This window comes from Juglans microcarpa x Juglans regia, chromosome 8D (genome assembly GCF_004785595.1).
Source record: "Juglans microcarpa x Juglans regia isolate MS1-56 chromosome 8D, Jm3101_v1.0, whole genome shotgun sequence".
Taxonomy (NCBI): domain Eukaryota; kingdom Viridiplantae; phylum Streptophyta; class Magnoliopsida; order Fagales; family Juglandaceae; genus Juglans; species Juglans microcarpa x Juglans regia.
Window position 1 is genome coordinate 21297241 of NC_054608.1, and position 16537 is coordinate 21313777.

General features: G+C 40.4%; 1 pseudogene; it reads right to left on the reverse strand.

Annotated features, from left to right (window-relative positions):
* Nucleotides 1-7775: 7775 nt before the first annotated feature.
* Nucleotides 7776-13417, reverse strand: LOC121242273 (annotated as a pseudogene).
* Between the last annotated feature and the right edge of the window lie 3120 nt (nt 13418-16537).

The window sequence follows — 16537 nt, forward strand, 5'->3', positions numbered from 1 at the left end:
AGATAAATCTTCCGGAAAGACCTCTGGATAATCTCTCACAACTGGTATCTGTTCCAACATCAACTCCTCTTTTGGTGCTTCTACCACACAAGCTAAGAATCCCTGACAACCATCACGCAACAATTTTCCAACCTGAATGGCAGAAATGATGGGTGGAACCAACCTCACTTTCGACCCTGTGAACCGAAATTCGCTTTCTTGTGGAGGTCTGAAAACCACCTCCTTTTTAGAACAATCAATACTGGCATGGTAGGAAGCCAACCAATCCATATCCAAAATCACATCAAACCCAATCATGTGGAACACAATTAAATCTGCTGGCATCAGTCTTCCCTCTATAGATAGAGGGCAACCCGGGAGAATCTCACTACAAACTACCGAATTTCCTGTTGGGGTTGCAATCACTAACTTGTGCTTCAACCTTTCAGTTTCTAAAGTGCAAAATCTAGAATAAGCCGTGGAAACAAAAGAATGTATCGCTCCCGAGTCAAATAACACAATAGCGTTATTAGAAAACAAAGAAAAAGTACCTGTGATCACAATCAACCTTATCCATGAACCACAAATATACCAAGCCTTAACCTAAGCAATCAATGGAGGTAATAATAAAAATAAGATCTTTAAAGCAAAACAAATGAGTCATACCAGTGATCACGTCATTCCTACCCTCAACCTCTCCAGGTGTCAGTGCAAAAACTTGTGCAGGTGCAGTAGGACGTTGGTTGCTGCCCCGTGTTGGAACTTCATATCTCGGAGGTGGCGGTAAGGTCGCCTTGTTGCTACCCAATTGCATTGGGCATTCCCTGATGTAGTATCTTGATTTACCGCAATGAAAACACAATCCTGCCCCTTTTCTGCACTCTCCAGAGTGCACTTGATTACATGTCCTACACTGATAGGGTTGTTGAGTATCTTGAACCGGCCATTTTCCCGAGCTACCACCCTCATTCCTCTTTTTCCACGGTCCCTAGTCCATGCCAGAATGGTACTTAGTAGGAGTAGTCCTTTTCCTTTGTTCATGCAATGTAGCGCTTCTTTGGAAGGTTCTTTCAAAAACTGTGGCTTTATTCACCATTTCTAAGAAGTTCCGAGTCTGAAAACCCACCACACGCTCATAGAGTTTCTCATTCAGTCCTTGCTCAAATTTGTGCACCTTCTTTTCCTCATCGGGAATCAGATAAGTAGCAAAGCGGGACAACTCAGTAAACTTAGTTGCATACTGATGTACCGTCATTGTTCCCCATACCAAGGTGGCAAATTCCATAGCCTTGTCCTCACGAAACGAGCTAGGGAAGAAGCGCTCAAGAAAGATCTGTTTGAAGTGCAGCCAACTAACAATCTCTGTCACCTCTGCTTCTCTGATAGTTCTTTCAGAGATCCACCACCTCTTTGCCTCCCCAGTTAGCTTGAAAGTGGCAAACGCCACCTTCTGTTCGTCTGTACAGGTTAGGACTCGCAAAATCTCCTCAATGTCTTGAATCCAATCCTCTGCCAAAGTTGGATCGCCTCTCCCATCAAGTAAAGGGGGTGCATTCGATTGAATTGCTCTACAGTACAACCCCCTTCATTATAGTTACACTGGCGACCCGGGGGATTCTGCACGAGGTCATCAATTAATTGATGTGCAGCTGCTCGCAGTACTTCGGAAGCACTCGGGTTTGCTTCCCTTTCGTTCTCGTTTGCATTCAGGTTCGACATGCTTCGTTCAAGACGACGGGGTGGCATCTTGACAAAATAACTAGGATCTTTAATAATCATTTCAAAAAGAAAAAAATTAGAGTTTATTTGAACATATATATTTAGTGGAATTCGTAAAACAAAACATATATATTATACTTAAAAAAAATGTAGGAATACCTATAAAAAGAGAAAAGAAGTACGCACAACGGTAGTAATAGTCAATCTCCCAAAATCTAATACCTTAATCACATGAACTTAGTTCATAGACCTGTGAAATACTACACCTCAAAACTATTCCTAAAGCCTGCGAATTCTAAGACTTCCCACATCTACAATAATCAACCCTATAGTTCGCTTCACTATCATAATAAATCTAAAAAAAATGATTTCTTAAACACTATCTACACTCTGAAATCTTACATACTATAGTCTGCAGAATCTCAAACCTGTCTCTAATACCAAATGTAATGCCCCAAACCCGGGTGGCTTCGAGAATTACTACATGTGACTTATAAACACATATTCTGACACAACTAAAATAAATTTCCATCAAAACTTTATTATCAAAACTCAAACTCAAGTCTTCCAAATAAACACCTTGAAAACTCCATAAAACCAATATTGTAATAGAACAAAAAAATAAACTAAAGAGTCCACAATCTCCCGATAGTCATAACAAATTAAACTGATAACTTAACGAGTCTTACTAACCCAAGATAAATTAAACCTAAGAGAAATTAAATCTGAAGGACATCAGAATTCTTTCTCTTAACATCCCCTCCTCGGCTTAATCATGCTCACCAAACTAAACCCGATTCTCAGTTGGACTATCCACATCATCTGAAAATATTAAGAAGATAGGGGGTGAGTTATCAACAACTCAGTAAGCAAGAGACATATGCTAGTGTGCAAACATGAGCATTTACAAAGTGCAATATACAGAACAAAATATTTTACAGAGTTATCTTGCAGAACAAAAACATATTTTTCAAATATAACAGAGCGATGGTTTTAAGACAAGTAAAACCCGTAATACTTCGGCATAACATAAACTAAGTATCATTATCACATCAAAATAGAGCATCACACAGAGCAAAGACCATGTTTCACCCCCGTGGTAGGGTTGTGCTAACCCCGGTGGCCAAACCAGGCAGAGACAGAGGTGAATCTTTCTTTTATTCTTCTCGGAGCCCCGAGTGTGCACACAGGAAATACCACAATAAAATCACTTTGTTTCCAAAGTGGGTGCACTAAGAGACAGAGAAGTTGGTACCAACCCAAACAGAGCAGAGCATAACAGAGCAGAGCGGAGCAGAGCAAAGCAGAGACAGGGGCCATTGAAGCGGGATTGATATTTTATTATTTGTGTTGACGTTGACTTTGGTGGGTGTTTAGGATAATATCAAAGATTAGTATATGGTACTTTGGGTTGAAATGCGGGCTGTCCAATTTACTATATGGTGGTCTTAGTCAGTTGTTTTTGCTATAATATGGTTTGGGATTATATGTTTTAATTATTAGATGGAAGTTATGCCAATGGTCGTTTAATACTCAGTGTATTTATATTATTTTTATGAATTGGTGACGAGATTGATAGAGGTCATTTTCAAGGCTTAGCTAATTCCCTGCAGGAGTCAGATAAGTAGGGTTCCTATGCTAGGTTTTATACAGGTTAATAAGATTGAGGTTGATTTTATGAAAACCTGCATATTTTGTGATGTAATGGAAACTTGGGAAGAACAAAGATCAACCTCTGTCGCTTATTTGCATTATTCATGAAATCTGTGTGGAAAAGGAAAAATATGTTCTGACATGCATTGTGTAGACATGAGCTAATTTCTGTCATATGGTTTTTGAAATCTGAAAAAGGAGCGACATTGAGAATCTGAAAAACTGTGCATTTATTTAGAAAGATGTTTTGGCTTTTGTTTTTCAGTTTACACATAATATTGTTCCAAATAATTTAACCTCCACTCCAACGGTCGTATAAAAACCCGTACAGCACAAAAACAACACCTACTCAACTCCGAGTATCCATTTGGTTTACTGCACATCCAACCCAAATACTTCAAAACTCAGAACATTCCAACACATGGTGCTCGCTTATACAAAAAAAATGCCCAACGAAAAGCCACGAACTACACTAAATGAAAACATGACCCAGAAATTGCATTGGAGTGAAATAAATTAATTGAGGTGAATGTGTGTGTGGGGGCAAGAGAAACAGAGAAAAAGAATGGGTTACCGGTGAATAAACGTGTCTCTAGAGGTGGCTTCGATGGTTACAAGGCTTCAGGGATTAATGAACAAGCTGCACAACAGTTACACAACAAACAAAAGAAAAACTGCACTGGAGAGAAAGAGAGAATGCCGACAATGAGGGCCCTGAGTTTTGGAAACAAGGTGTAAAATGAGAGAGAGAGAGAGAGAGAGAGAGAGAGAGGGATATACCTAAAGACGAAACACTGCGCAAGAGGGAGAGAAGAGCCGAGTCTGAAGGGAGAACACCAACTGCAGAAATAGCGGGACGCAAGAGAGAGGCACAGATCTGCTGCAATGGAGGGATCCGACAGAGTGAGAAACTGATTTTGAGGGAAAAAAAAAACGAAAGTGAGGAAAGAGAAAATGGAGAAAATGCTAGGGCATGACTTCGGACTCACCAATAGACTGCACGATGCAAAGAGAGGGACTCGGGAAGGGGGAGTGGGTTACGTGAAAGAGAAGGACACAGAGGAAACCAGAAGAAACCGAAAATAGAAAGGGGGGAGAAGGATTCGAGAAGCTGAGGAAGGGGGAAACTTACCCCTGAAACGGCATCGTTCGCACACCTCCAAGCAAAAGCGCTGGGCCCCCGCGCGCGATCCGTTCTTCACCAGGAAAAAAAAACTGGGCCTTACAACAAAAATGCTCTGTTGAGGAAATATTCTTCTTGGAACTCTTGAGGAAACTATCTTCATCCTTGCAAATTGAGGATTTAGAAGAAATTACAATTATAGCCCACCATCTGTGGAAGAGAAGGAATATCTATGTAATTGAAGAGGTTTTTATACCTCCCCTCACTCTGGCCTCACAAGCTCATCAAGCACTTGCATAATTCAAATCCTCTCATCAACTGGTCAAAGGTTTGCCAAGGAATGATCTTAGCATTGCTCACCAGTGGACAACCCCTCCACAAGATACATACAAGATTAATTGGGATGCTGCCATCGATAAAATCCATTGCAAGGTTGGAATAGGAGTTATAGTCAGAAACTGGAAAGGCACGGTAATTGCTACACTAAGATCAGCTCATGAGTTTCTTCCAGATCCTCAGTTGGGTGAAACACTCGCTATCCTTAAAGCCACAATGTTGTGTATCAAACTGGGGCTGGAAAAAGTGCAAATTGAAGGGATGCTTTATCAGTGGTCAATGCAGTTAAAAGCAATCAAGAGAAGTGGACTTCAGCTGGGTTGCTGATTAGAGATGTAAAACAACTACTAGGAAAGGTGCCTCACTCGTCAATTATACATGTTCCTAGGAGTTCAAACAATGTAGCTCATGCATTTGCTAAAAATGCCCTACTCCTCACTAGGGGTGTAACTAATCCGATTTGGTCCAGTTTTGGAGAAATTTTAGAACCGAACCGGTATATATTGGTTTTGGAGATTTAAGAATCAATACAGGCCGATTTATCACAAAAACTAGAACTTTTAGTTTTTTTAGTTTTGGTCTGGTCCAATTTGGTTTTTTGGTTTACCATTTACACATATGACACTATATATGTTTAATATTACTTAACTTAATTGTGAGAATTTAGTATTTATTATTAACAATTAGTAAGTCTTTAATGTTCAATTATAGTAGTATAATATAAATAGTGTCTAACTTATTAATGAGATTAATAAACTTGACTAATAAGATTAAAATAGTATAATTAGTGTCTAAATATACTAGTATATTAATTTTATGTTATAAGATTAATAGAATTGAATAATAATATTAGAATTTCATGTTATATTAATTATAAATGTAGTTTATAATATATATAATAATATAAAATTATATATAATATTAAAACTAAAAATATATATTGGTCTGGTATCGCATCGGTTTTCGCTTTTAAGAACTGGTACTACACTGGACCGGTTACAAACCGGACCGAACCCACCCATACTCCTCACTGAGGAGATCATTCAATTGGAGGTTGTTCCTCCATGTATTCTCTCTTTGTTACTTTGACAGTAATGAGTTCAGTCTTTTATAAAAAAATAAAAAACTGATTTCTAACTTAATTATATACTAGATTTTCTAGTGTCTAATTACATGTTATTATACTCTAGTAAATTAGTATTGTGTTACTAACTTATTATATTAGACTTATTTCAATACTAGTGCCTACCTATTTCTATACTTGATTATGAATAGAAGTAATACTATGATATTTATATATACTAAACTATTATTATTCTATTTATCTTATAGTATAAGTATATTATTTTATAATAATTAACTTATATTAGTATATTATTGAATTTAACTACATAAGTTCTCGTTATATAGCTATATAACTATACGAGTATATGTGATAAATATATAGATAAATATATATTTTATAACATATGTACAATGTCGGAGTCAAATGGCAAAGTCAGATTCAAATTTGGAGCATAAAGTCACAGTCGCAGTCGCAGTCGACTCGACAACACCTCCTCCTCCGATTGAGAGAATTAAAAAAAAATCCGACTTCATTTTTTTAGAAGCAGGAGCGAAGTCAGATTCAGAGTTGGATTTTCAGATTTTTGCTCGGCCCTAGCAGCGATGGAAAATGGAACTCAACCAGCTAAACGATGGCCTCACCTCCCTCAAGAAATCTACTGATTCTCAGCTCAAAAACCTGAAAACAGAAATGTTAGCACTCGAAAGGCAGTTTGACTCAGTTATACAGCAACTAGCATCTCTAACCATGGAATTATAGAAGCGCAACAACAACAGCTCTCATGGAGAGTCATCTTCAAACTTCCATGTTTAGATAACTAAGCATTTTGAGTAGGGAGGGTGTTATCATCCTGAGGGTTATAAGTTTAACCAAATTAGTATTTGACGGTCCTAGGGCTTTTGGATCAATTATTAGGTCTTTAACAATTGATATCAGATAAAGAACCATGTCAAGAGTATCAACCACGAAGGGCGCAACGTATAGGTTGCATTCAAATGCCTTGATAGTATGTATTGGCATAGTGTTAAGTTATTAAATATTGATAGATGAATAAAGCCACTAAAAGGGAAAGAGCTACTACCGGGCCAATGTCGATATAATGGGCCACCGTAGACAACAGATTCGGAAGTGTGGTGGAATGTTATGATTATGAGGATTAAAGGTTTAACAAAAATAAAATCTAACAATTCTAGAGTTTTTGGATCATTTGTTGGGCCTTTAACAGGGGATTACTAGCAGCATAGTAGGTTGAGTTGCGGTGGAAAATGTCGACTATGTGGGTAGATTTGACGACGACCTCTAATTATTAGGTACAGATTGGTTTGGGCATATTTATGGTCAATTAGAGAGAGGGAGGAACGGAGATGGACGGTTGTTTACCTAAAGGTGTGATGTGGGAGGCAAAGGCCGGCGGCCGCAACTAGCTTCTTCAGAATGGGTAAAATAGGCCTAGTAATATCAGTAATTCTTTAAAGGACGTTTTTTTCCCAAGCAGCCACAATGAATGTAAGTTCTCTTTAACAAATTTAGAGAAACTTAAAAAAATAAAAATAAAAATAAAAACTTTGCCGTCTATAACAAATAATTTCTTTTACATTAAGGCCATCCCTCGTGAGAGAGCGCGAACACCTTTATCGAAATGGAAAAAAAAAATTCTCTTAAATTTCACAAGTCAAGAAAAGTAATATTCAAAGAAACTTTACATTAATGGAAGCCTTCATCTAGAAATCAGCTTCTCAATGTTAATATGGATGCCTCTGTGATAACAACAAATAGATGACAAAATAATACATATTATTTTGCGGGAAATCTATAGATCCCAGCAATCTAACTCATATACGCTACATGTACAATCAACATTGGTCTCAATTAAATAGTTTATAAACCCGCAGAAGATATGAATAAACCCCTCTAAGATAATATAGGCTACCCCCAAAAAATCATTTTATATAAATAATAAAAAGGAAAAGAATGAAATTGTCAAATTAGGCTTTGCCTATCTTGAGCTTTTTTAGAACTTGATCGGATTCTTCGGTGCTTGCAACTCTAGAGCGTGTGGTTCCTTGATTGCTAGAGGGAACACCAATATCTTGGGGAGGAAATGGTTGACAAAATTTAGGCATATTGACGCAGTTTCACAAAGATGGAAGTTGAATGTGTAATAAAATCAGTATAAGATTTTAATTGATAAGAGACTTGGAGTTCTGAAACTACAGATCCAATATACCTTAACAGCAGATGGAGGTCTAGTCGCTCTTCTGCTAGATTGCTTCCCAAGCTCAATTTTCACTAAGATGCTGGCCTGTGATAGATCCACACCAGAACTCTACAATGCTTGTGTCAGAGCACTCAACAACCTGTTCAATACCAAATATCTCTTTATGTTCTCGACTCGTAATCAACACGTTGTTACAAAATAGGGCTCTCAAAATGATGTTAAAATATAACAGTTTTTAGCACTATTAAATGACTACTTGACAATCTCCTTTCACCGACTAATGGAGAATGTATAGACAACTTAGATCACAGAAATTGGCCAGATGGTAATAGTCCACAAGCTGAAAGAGTGGGTTTTTTGGTCAACTTTTGTTTAGTGGTAATACATTGCACACACAGGGATTGGAATCCCCTAGAGTTCATCGAACTCTAGGACCTAGAGTGGGAGAGAGATAGTCACACAAAGTAGATCTCACAGCATTTATGACTGCTCGAGTGAATTTTTGGGCAGTATTAAATGCTCAATAAATGTTGTGGGACCTACTTGTGTATCTATCTCTCTCTCACTCTGTGACCTCAAGTTGGGTAGAAACTTACATTTCAAAAACTGCACAACCTAATGATTATGTAAATTACAACTATACTAACCCTTGAGAGTACACACTTGAGATGCTAATGGTACCACCTTCAATAGTCAACTCCCGTTCTTTCAGCTTGTCACTTTCAGCAATGCCATCAGTAGGGCATGATCTCATCTGACATAACTATGGTTGAGGCTGAGAGGGAATGTTTTCAACAACAGAAGCCAATTTAGGAGGAGTTTCAGGTACTGAACCACTAGTCCTAATAGGTGTGAAGAAGTTTGGCTGTAGTGACATAGGAAAGGGCATTGTTGTATTGGTGATTCCAGGATGATGATCTTTCTATTTAGAGGTAGTGGAAATACTAGTGTTAGATTCCAAAGGGTTCTGTACACTCCCAGCAACGGTTGGAGAGATGCATATAGTTTTCTCATCACACTTCCCAGCAAACACTAATGCAGAAGCAGACCCACTATTTATGCCTTGAGATTGATTAGCATAAGAGTCCACAGGTCTGTGATTGTACCTCTGTTACAAATAAGGGAGATAATGTCAATTATTACGTTACAGCAGTACATGAATTTATGACTTGGTGTAAATTCCACCATCAATTCCCCAAGCACACATAGTATGAAACTACAACGAAACAAAATATAGCTAATAAAGCAGACAGCTCAAGCAATTCGACCGTTTCAACAAAGAAAGGGGAATCAATATTAGGGAAAGAAACACATGATGCGTTTAACAATGAACAGAATGCCGGAAACTATAAAGGGGCATAGGGATTTTCTTCATGCTCCTGAGACCTTTGAAGTTCTATCATTCACTTTTGCAGTCACACTCAAGTGGCTAATAAGTGATGGAAAAAAGGGAAGGATTATTAAGAAGACCAAAATTACATTACAAGTGACAACCGGCTACATTTACCCACAAGGGGTTAGCTTCTTATTGCCAGCACCACGAGGATTATCGTCTTTCCAGTCATCCCAAGCTCTTGCCTTATCTTGGGCAGCATCATCATCTTCGTCATCCTCCTCACTTGGCCTCTGCTTCGAATTGTCCTTGTACCACGAGGAATTGGCTTCCTCCATCATTTTTGCATTCCGCTCTTGCCATTTGTTCATCATCTCCATCTGTTTCAGGAAGGTCATAATCACTATAGTCTATACACATTAAATACAGATATAAAGCGAGAAACGAGAAACAGGCCTACAATCTAAGAAGACATGCCTGTCTTTGATTTTGCTCCTTTTACGCTGCTCTGAGGCAGAATGCTTTGAACGTGGTGTGTTAGCCTTCTGATCAGAGGTCTTCGTGTCCACTTTTACCGTCAATTCCCCTATATAACCTCGCACTTTTATAAATCAAATGAAAAGGATGAGAAAGTAATTTTTTATTGCATTTAACATAAGAAATTAGCCACAGTGCACGTTCTTTATAAACAAATAGAGCAACAATACCAGGCAGGCGTATTTCACAATACCTTTTTGGGTAGTGGTGATAGTAGTGGAGGTTCCTTCTTAAGGACAAAATCTTCCTCGTCATCTATATCGTCTTCTTGGGTAATACCAACCTTGGTGGATTTTACCATTTCTATGAAGCTCTTGTTCCTCTGCCAAGTTGTCCTGTTTACATCCCCGCCAAAATCCTGTTACCCTTTAAGAGTCATGTTTCGTACACATTTGGACCAAACCTGACAACTCAGGCCTTCAAAGATGGGCCCTGCATGAGGTAGAAAATACTACAGCATTGAGGTGGTGGCCTTGGGGTTGGGTAACTTCCGATGCTTAAGTCAGTAATATTTTTAGAGGATAGTAAATAAGTAAGAAAGTCTAAGAATCAGAGAGATATTCTTGTACCTGGGATCTGCCTGGATAAGGATAAGGCCTGGTCAGGACCGGGTCTGCCCAGGTGGCCCAATAAGGGAATTGGGCAAGGTAGGGTAACAAAAGGCAAGGAGAGGGTGTGACAGTCTGACACATGACTAACCGGTCACCAGGGACATCCCCTGTCCCTAACGCTGTTGTTTGGAAGGCGTAGGAGGACGAATGAGCCTGGCTAGGGCCACATTGCATTTAATGGAATGGAGGGAGCATGCCATGGTAGTGGCCACGCCAAATTCAATGCGCCCCAAGAGTTGGCACGCTACGGCACAACCCCAAGTGTCAACACTATCATGGTCAGGTCTAGTAGGTCTGCAAGGAGGCAGAAGGCTATTAGGAACACCAACCCCAATACAGAGCTGCATTCCGGTCACCATCACCTCGGGGCCCAACTTGACCAGGTATAAATACCCCTCTCTCAGTCAAGAAGTGGGGTTACACACTCTCTCTGGAATACTTCTACCTTCACTCTCCTAGAGCATTTTATTTCCTCACCATCCTTAACCTCGAGCTAACATGAGCGTTAGAGGTATCACGGCCCCCGAGCTCCCTCATTCTTCATCTTCGCAGGATCTAGGTCAAGCCCAACAGCATGGAGTTGCCTAGGCCATGAAATATGACATCAACATTAGCCCCGTCTGTGGGATCTCTTTTCCTGTGGTAGCATGTCCTTCGTATGCTGGCAACAACGTGCTCTCAAGCTTCATGATGTGAAAAAGAACTACTAAAAGTAATGGAAGGAAGAGCTAATGACCAAACCGAGGTGATATAGAAACTCATGGAGGAAGTAGCGAGCCTTCGTCAAGAAAATATCTCCTTGCGAAAAGCCAATGAAGAACTGGAAGGAGATCAATAGAGCCACAACTCGTAGTCCGGCTGCCACCATGAGGTAGCAGCGGTAGAAGAAGAATGACGGAGGGTGAACCTGGAGTTCCGAAAACTCGAGGACAAGTATGAAGAGATGGTCAAACGGGTGGGCTCGTTGTCCAAGCTGGATTAGCTGCTCACTAGCATAGAACTACCATACAACGTCGAAGTTATGGTCGTCCCCCTCCCCCTGAGATCAAAGTTCTATAGATAGACACGTACGACAGGTCGAAGGACCCCTTGGAGCATCTGGAGACCTTCAAGGCCCATATGACCCTGCATGGATTCCCGAGTGAGGTAGCATGCAGGGTGTTCCCTCTCATATTGAAAAGGCCGAAGAGAACCTGGTTCGGGTCCTTGTTGCCTGGGACCATCACTAGCTTCGCCGAGCTGGCTCAGCACTTCTTGAAGCAGTTCATGGCGAGCTAGAGGAGGAGGCGAAAGAGATCTGAGCCAGCAAGAAGAGTGGCGGCGAAACTTGGTTCACCCCAAGTACTGCACCTATGACAAAAGTAACAACCATCGGACAAAAGATTGCTTCATCAGGAAATGGAAGCCTTGATAGACTAGCGGGGTGACGAGAGGCGCAGTTAACGACACCACGACTGCGCACAACCATGAAGAAGCGAAAGTCCCATCAGTCGAGAAGGGAGATTACACAATCTCCATAATACTTCTACCTTCACTCTCCTAGAGCATTCTATTTTCTCAACATCATTAACCTTGAGTTGACTTGAGCGTCAGAGGTATCACGGCCCCCGAGCTCCTCCATTCTTTATCTTTGCAAGTCCAGATCAAACCCAACAGCGTGGAATTGCCCATGCCGTGAAACACGACATCAACATAACATATCACACTTCAGTAATATGGAAAAATGGAAAAATGTTACATGGTTTACTAAAGTGACAGGTATTAATTATTGTGACAATTTGATATTAATCTTTTAGAGTTGAAATCTATGAGATATAATTGTTGAAGCAGGAGCATTGCTCCAATTGAGTCACATCATCCGTTTTCAAGTTTGAATTAATTTGAAAATCACTTCAAAATTTCAAATGCATTATATTAGTTTATATGATAGCAGATGTCAAATACAAGATGAATAGTAATAAATCAGACTATTAGTACGTATTCATTTAAATCTATGGAGCTATTTCAAAAAGAATAATTTTATTTTTTAATGCTATTATTTTACTATCCTATTTTTACTCATTTGTCAATCAAAGGAATGATAAAATATTTTTTCAATGACGGTTAAAAATATGATGAACAATTTTTTTCTTTCTTGAACTATCTGCTTACTAAGTCTAGTTTGGATAATAGGATGAGATGAGATATTAATCTATGAATAGTAGTAAAATAATTTGTGAATGATAGCAATGTGATTTGAGTTAAGATCTTTATGGAGTTTTAAAAATGAGAGAGAATAAGTTGAATAAAAATATTATAAAATTAAAGTAATGTTAGAATATAATTTTTGTTTTGATATTTGAAAATTTTGAATTGTTTTTTGTGTTTTGTTTGGAAGTTTGGAAAATTTGTAATGATTAGATAATGATTATATGAAAAAATTGAAAATTTAAAATTGAAAAATATTTGTATTTGTAGTATTTAGATATGGAGATAATATGAGAGTATCTTGTTATCCAAACCAGGCCTAAATCTTTGGATCATTTTTTTTTCTCTCTTTTTAGTAATAGCCCAATTTGAAAAAGAATAAAGAAAATTAGAACTAGTGACAAAAGTTTAGACAATTTTTTAAGCACATTTAGCACATAATTATTAGCTACATGTGTCTGAAATTGCATGCATGAATATGTTGGATATGAAACCAAACAATGGAAAGACAAAAATATAGCACGACTTTACCACTTACAACAGGGTTTTCTCCCATATTCTCCTTCCCTGTTTTTCCCTTTTTCAAAGCAGATTCTTCCCACATGGTGAAACCACCTCCTGTATAAGAACTGCAGTTGGAATTCTCATCATTCATATCCGTAGTACTTGTTTGTGCTATTGTAAACATTGAACCCTCTGGCTTCGGAACCTTTTGATTAAAATATGAAATGTGGCTTATACTGTATGTAAGGCCGAAAGCCCAGACCAGGGTAAATGGTCCATAGCCCGATCCACAAGGAATGACGCTATAGGGGATAAGACTTGTCGATTTCAGGACTCCTGGAGTAGTGCCCAGTCCTCAAGTACCCGCACGCACAACAAGCGTGATATGCAGGGAGCCATTGATCTACTGATAGAGAAAGTATGAACGGACTAGAAGGGAAACATACTGAAAGAAGGAGGTCGGGGAACCGTGCCGCATTAATGGCTCCACCACCCGGGCAACACGCCACATTAATGACACAGTCATAAAAGCCACACCACATCAATGACACCGTCGCAGAAGCCATACCACATTAATGACGTCGTTGCAGAAGCCATGCCGAATTAAAAGATTCTGATACAAGGAACAGTACAGGGAGCACATACTTCATGAGAACATGCACGATCTGCTCCTTGGACATATGGTATAAATAGCAGATCCTAGGTATGAGAATATCTCTTGATTCCTAGACTCCATTGATTCGCAAACTTCCAAAGATATTAGCTAACTTTTGCATCAGATGCTACCTGGCCCTAGGCCACCCTCTCAACCCGCAATCGTTTATTTCTTTTGCAGGCTCGCTTTCGAAGGCATGAGTTTTATCGGAGGTTGGCCCAAAGGTGTGCAAAACAAGATGTTAACAGTGGCGCTGTCTGTAGGATCGTAATAGATCTTGTGTGTCCTTCTCATGTTTGCGACAACCGGTTCTGCACAACTCAGGAGAGACATGGAAGACGCTATGGAAGTAAGGCTGAAGACTGTGGAGGAATGGGTAACAAAAGCTAACTGGCAAAGTACAAACACTCCGCAAGGAGCTCAGAAAACCCTAGCAGGAGTAGGATGGTGGGGCAAGATCAAGTGACACTGAACACATGGGATCTCGAAACATGCAAGTGAGACTTAGGAGTCATTTGGATTCAGAGATGAGTTGAGGTGGTTGAGATGGTTTGTGAATAGTAGAATAAAAGTTGAATTATTTATTATATTTTGGTAGAAATTTAAGAAAGTTGTAATGATGAGATGAAATGAGTTGAGATGAGTTGAAGTGGGTTTTGAATGCAAACGAGGCCTTAATAAGGAAGAGGAGCATAAGAATATGCAGGACGAGCTCCACAGCCTCAAAGGAAATTACGAGAAGATAGCAAAGAAGGTAGGTACGTCATTGATGGTAGACCAGTTGCTCACAAACACGGGTCTATCCTATACTGAAGAAGTGATGGTGGGGACTTTACCCCAAAGTTTCCAGTCCCCACTATGGAAATGTATGATGGAGGAGGGGACCCACTTGAGCATGTGGAAACTTTTAGAGCTCACATGACACTGCATGGCTTCCCTAGGGAGGTAGCCTGTAGAGCATTTCCACTGACCCTGAAGGGGTCCACACGTGCATGGTTCAGGTCACTAGCACTTGGATTGGTGGACAGTTTTGGGGAACTAGTTAGACTATTCCTAACCTAGTTTATGTCCAGACGAAGGAGGCAGTGTCCGGCCATGTATCTCCTCACCATCAAACCAATGGAGGATGAAAGCCTAAAGTCATACCTATCTCGGGTCAACAAAGAGCGCATGACTAGCGACGACCAAGACAAGAAGATAACATTGGCGGTGCTCTTGGGAGGGGTCTGGCCACAATCCTTGTTTATGGTGGAGCTGGCCAGGAGAACTCCCGCAATATTGTGAGAGTTCATGGAGTAGGCCGACAACTTCATCAACATGGAGGACAATGTCTGAGCATTAATGAAGCTACGAAGAAAGGAAGTGAAGCGTGCAGAGAAGAGGGTGACGACCCCAACCAAGGCCAAGCCCCACAAAAATGGGGAGAAGGGCTCCCAATAAAAGTGGCTGGAGGATGGCCGGGAGACAACGCGCCACTACTGCACATACAATTCGTCCACCTCACACAATACCGAAGACTGCTTCTCCCCACAAGGGAGGAGGGAATATGCCGAACAACAAAAGCGACACCACTCCCCGGCCCAGAGACAGGAAGCATGAAAGAAGGGGAATGTCAAGGGAAAAGAGTTAGGACCGAGGTGACTGGCACAGGCGAGCAGACATCCCTCAACGATGACCGGCGATAAGAGGGTCACCACCAGGTTGCCCCAGTTAGAGGATTCACAGGTGGGGAGCCACTTCTCTAGGAAGGAAGGCACACACCAGATGTGCCTGGTACCGTGAGGTGTACTCAGCTGAGTATCATCCCACCAAACAGAGGAGGGATGACCCTACCCAACGATCTCATTCTCAAAAGCCGATGAAGAAGGGGTCCTGTACCCCCATGACGATGCGTTAGTTGCTATGCTTGTCGCCAATTTCACCACCCACAAAATCCTCATCGGTAACAGGAGTTCCGAGGATATCCTATTCTGGGAGCCTTTGCCAAAATGAGCATAGAGGCCTCCCGATTGCAGCCCGCCCTTATGCCCTTAAAGGGCCTCTCCGGAAAAGTTGTCTAGTCGGTGTGGACTATCACACTTTCCATCCTCATGGGAAGTAGCCCCTACACAACCTTTATCATGGTCGACTTCCTGGTAGTAAAGACTCTGTCGTCATACAAAGCCATTATGGGGAAACCCATCCTCAACAGCTTAAGGCCATCACATCGATCTACCACCTCAAGATGAAGTTTCCAACTCCCCAGGGAGTGGGAGAAGTTTGAGAAGAGCAGGTCTTGGCAATAGAATGCTACGTCCAGTAGCTAAAACAAAAGGAAGGAAGGCCGGCCTCGGACAACATTACCAAGACAAAGTAAGTCGGGCACCACCAAAGGAGTCACGGCAGACCTCCATCTAAGACTCGCCATGCTGGCCTCAAGGAGGGAAAGGGTGGTGCAAGACTTTAGGATGAAAAAGGGACGACAACCTCCCCGGCCTGAGATTCCTTAATTTTGCAATACCTCTTCGTTCAGCATGTACTTTCTTTATATTTAATGAAAATGCGACTTTAGTACAATGCAAAACATCTACTCCACACTTTTATATTACCAGTAAAGTGCTAGCAAAAAAATAAAGG